The sequence below is a fragment of the Vespa mandarinia genome, chromosome 10, assembly GCF_050613455.1.
Source record: "Vespa mandarinia isolate Hongniang chromosome 10, ASM5061345v1, whole genome shotgun sequence".
NCBI classification, from domain to species: Eukaryota; Metazoa; Arthropoda; class Insecta; order Hymenoptera; family Vespidae; genus Vespa; species Vespa mandarinia.
The window spans coordinates 6,312,501-6,317,500 of record NC_140819.1 but is presented as its reverse complement, the minus strand read 5'-3'; positions in this window follow the sequence as shown (position 1 = coordinate 6,317,500).

Sequence of the window (5,000 nt, the reverse complement as noted above, 5' to 3'; positions counted from 1 at the left end):
ATTTAATTAATCTTGAAAATGCAAAAGAAAGTGATTATGCCAAGGAGAAAGATTCGATAATAGTATGATTACCTTTCATCGTATATTTCGTTTTTTTTTCTCTTCTCTTTTTAAATTAACAAATAGAGAATGATTCGCGAAAAAAAAAATACAGATTTATGTATTTCACACCGTCCTCTTCCCCCACCCCCTACCCCCGATAAAATTCAAATCGATTCGAGTATAATTGAAAATTATCAAAAGAAATTTAATAAAAGTGACGATATATACGAGAGATTAGATCGATAATAATTTTGAAAATTTGAACGTTGTATTTATAGAAATGAAAAAAAGAGATAAATTAAGTTCTCTCGTTTAGGAAGTTCCCGAGGTGACCCGTTCTTCTTCTCTGCGAGAGAGAGATAGAAAGAAAGAGAGAGAGAGAGAGAGAGAGAGAGAGAAAGACAGACAGACAGGCAGACAGAAAGGCAGAGAGAGAGAGAGAGAGAAAGAGAGAGAGAGAGAGAGGAGAGAAATTTTCTCGACCGTTGAGAGACCGTGAAAAGCATCTGCCGTCGACGTCGACGTCGACGTCGGCGTCGTTTCGTCGACGAAGGAGAAGTTTCGCTCGAACGCTGAAGTATATACGCTTTGCGTGGCTCGTTGAGTCTCTCGTGGTCGTTCGAAGCTAAAGAGAGAGAGAGAGAGAGGGAAGTAGATGCGTTTGAGCGGAAAATTGTGAGCTCGTAATCGGGACTATGTAATAACTTCACGCTAGCACGACGATATATCGGCTCTGCGAACTTATTAGCTTCCGTATAATACTTCATCGTAGCCAACGTTAACTCGCGAACAACGAAATACTATACCGTTTGAAGTACTAACCGGTATAAGTATATGTATGTGTTTGTATATATATATATACATATGCATATATAAACTAGATGAATGTTAATATACAGCTAGCCGTTCGTCATACACTCAAGAGAATTGCAATTAGTATTATCGGATATGTTCGTCCTTTTAGTTTTCCCTTAAATTCTCTGTTTGCATTGAAATTTACTTAAATTTGATATTAACGTGAAATCGCGAAATTCTCGTATGACTATTACATACGAGAATTCGTTCCCCTCCCACCCCACCCTCTCCCCATTACTATCTATATTATCGTCAGTTCATTCAAATTCTTTTTTTGGGAAAATGATTTAGAAATAAATTTAGTCGTTGATTGATTATATAAAAAAAAAAAAAAAAAAAAAAAGAAATTCGCGCGTTCTACACATTCTAAGCAATATAATCGATTTCGATCGTCATATTTTTAAACGAGTTCGATGTTTTTACGCAATCCTCTCTCCCCTCTCCCCGCCTCTCTCTCTCTCGCTCTCTCTCCCTCCTTCTCTGTGATAAAGCGAATCTCGTAAACGGGATAAGACGAATTTTCTTTCTTTTCTTTTTTTTTTTCCTTTTTTCTTTTTTTTCTTTTTCTTTTTTTTCCTTTTTCTTTTTTTCACGAAACTGCGAATATTGTATCATTTATAAATGATAACGAGTATTCTCATGTGTCTTAGCTTTCTTTCTTCTTCTTTTATTCGTGTTCGTTTTAATAATTAAATTTTTAATGATCCCCTTAATGAATATACGTATATACGGTAATAAACGTGATCTAATTAGAGGTCTTATGTGAAAGAGTGTATGCTGGGAAGCTAGCGCTGACGAAAGCGCTAATTGCAACTTCTTTTTTTCTTCTCCAATTTTTTTTTCGCTTTTTTTTCTAAAGAAACGCTTTTAACGATAGAGATAGAGAGAGAGAGAGAGAGAGAGAGAGAGTGAGAGGGAGGGGAGGGAAAGAGAGAAAAGAAAAGATAAAGGGAGAGAAGGAAGTCCTCGTATTCATTCGAATCAAATCGGTTCATCACCTACGATTCCTCATTTCTTCTTTCTCTCTCTCTCTCTCTCTCTCTCTCTTTCCTTACTATTTTTTAATTTTATCCTTCATCTCTCTCTTTCTTTTCGACTTTCGTTCGCAAAATTTAAATTCAAGATTAAATATCATCATATAGAAATCATACCGAATGTTCGAAATTGTACGAGCGATTGAAAGAAAGAAAAAGAAAGAAAAAAAAGAAAAAGAAAAATTATAGCAACACGTTCGAAATAAATGAAAAAAATTTTCTTTCGAATGAATTATTATTATCTACGAAACAGACAGATCCTCGCCGGATCGTAAATGATTCACGCATTCCTTTCGATCGATTAATCTCGATTAACTAATTAAATTAAAAATAAAAATTAAAACTAAAACTAAAACTAGAACTACAACTAAAACTAAAACTTATTAAACGTTAATTAACCTTCCGAGAATAGGGTAGCAGCAGCATTTAACGAAACACGAATACACGCACACAGAGATTAAGATATCTTAATATAATATTTATCAAAAGATACACGTATGTACGCAGGAAACACACGCACATTATACATATACACATAAGCACATACAAATATATATATATATATATATATATATATATACATATACATATATATATAACACAGAGATATATAGATATATAAATACATGCGGAAAAATGCGATTGTACACGCATAAAAATATCGAAGGCGAAGTCTTTCGGAACATATCTTCAATATGGTGCAAAGTCGGATCTAACGATAGAATCTATTGTTCTAATGCGACACCCGCTAATAATTACATTTCAAAAAGCTATTAATTATGTAAGTATCGTTATCGTCGTTTAAAGAAAATACGATTATACATACACGCCCATCGATATCCATGTGTATCTGAGAAAGATGATATTATACGAGTGTATGTATCCGTTTACTTTGTATGCCTGAGATAAAAGATTACGAAGAAAATGAAAGGGTACGAAAGATATGGCGAGAGTGAAGAGAAATGAAGTTTAGAATGAGAGATACGAAGGGAGATGACGAAAAGGGAGATAGAGTTAGAGATAAGAATTTTGAAAGGAGAGAAAGAGAGAAAGAGAGAGAGAGAGAGAGAGAGAGAGAGAGAGAGAGAATATATGAGAATGAACGTGAGAGTGAGAGAGATAGAGATATATATGTATATGCATCTTCCTTCGACCTTGCCGCGTTAAATTCACTGCGAAGAAAATTTCAATACATTATGTATAATAACATTATACATATTATATAAATATATAAATACGTATATACATATATACATATATAAATATAAATTTAAATATAAATATAAATATACATGTAGCGCATATATATATATATATATATATATGTATATATATTCTATATATATTATATATATATATACATATATATACATATATATACATATATAAAAAGAGGAAGAGAGACATTAGACGATATCGTCGTGTGTTTGTACATATATAATACTTTATCATGCGCATTAATGCGACTCGCGATATTTAATAGAGGAGAAACACGGGCATGCACACACGTACATAGCGCATAAAAATACAGTGAAAGAAAAAAGAGACAAAAAGAGAAAGAGAGAGAAGGGGGGAGAGATAGATAGAGATAGAGAGAGAGAGAGAGAGAGAGAGAGAGAGAGAGAGAGAAAGAGAGAGAGAGAGAGAGAGAGAGAGGGAGTAATGAATAACAGAAAGAGACGATGTAAGCATGTACCCGCATAAATAATAATACTTAGGAGAGGAACGTTTGTGAAAAGAGATCGTCGAAAATAATAAGCGAATTTTAGAGCTGCGCGATAAAAGATATTCGAAATGATTAAAGTGACAAAAGTTCGTGAAGAGAAAAAAAGGAATTACAAGGAAAAAAAAAAAAAAAGAAAAGGAAAAAAAGAAAAATCGAAAGACGACGTTAGATCTCGGCGATTCCTAATCTCGATCTTAGAATTAAGAAATATTTAGAGGAAAAGAGAAAAGTAGAAAGAAAAAGGGGAAGATGGCCATTCTATTGAAATTAAATTCGTATCTATAACGATCGATAAAATCCTTTGATCGGCATAACATTTTTTCAATTTTCAAAATTTTCAATGATTTCAATGCTATCGATCGTCTCAATCGTTAAAACTTCAATGATCATTTTCAATGATAAATCTTCGATCGATATAAAAGTCTGAATTTCTTTTCTTGTTTCTTATTTTTTTTCTTTTTCTTTTTTTTTTTTTATTCTTTATCAAGTAAATAAATTTCAATGATATCAATGATATCAAATTCAAACGCTTCCAAGATTTCACCTATTGTATTCTATTCGAAATCTAATCACCGAGGAATAGGAAGATATGTGTGCCCTATAATTAATTGGTTGAGTTATCTGTTAAGGATAAACCTGAAAGGGACGACTTCTAGTGAATTTCAACCGAGTAAACTCAACGCCGATACACTTATCGCGATTGGTGGAGAAACTTCGTATATCGTAATCCCTCCTGTTAAACGAAAAGTGATGATGGTTGTGGTGGTGGTGGTGGTGGTGGTAGTGGTGGTGGTGGTAGTAGTGGTGGTAGTAAAGTGGTGATAATAATAATGGTAGTTGATGGAACTGGTAGTTGTGTAGTGGAGGTAGTTATAGAGGTCATGTATAGGAAAGGGGCTTTCTCCTACTACCCTCTCAATCCTCGGAAACCTAAACTCGAGGAAGTCGAAGAATGGCGTCGAGGTTGGAACATTTCCAGGAAGCCTCGTTCTCCTCTTATTGATTTTTATTTCATATCCTTGGGCCATCTCGATGTACTCTCTCTTTCTCTTTCTCTTTTTCTCTCAAGAATATATATATTAGCGTAGTTCCGCAACCTCCATGTATCGTACCCTCTTGTTATCTCTCTCTCTCTCTCTCTCTTACTCTCTCTCTCTCTCTCTCTCTTTTTTGCTCTTTATCTATTTATGTATCTATCTATCTCTATCTCTATCTTTTCTCAACCTAACAACTGCACTTTTCGATTCGAGATCTCTTTTTCTCTCACTTACTCTTCTACATAATCTTCTTCTCGTCGTTATCATTTATCATTCTCTCCTTCTTCCTCCCAACTTAAATGATAC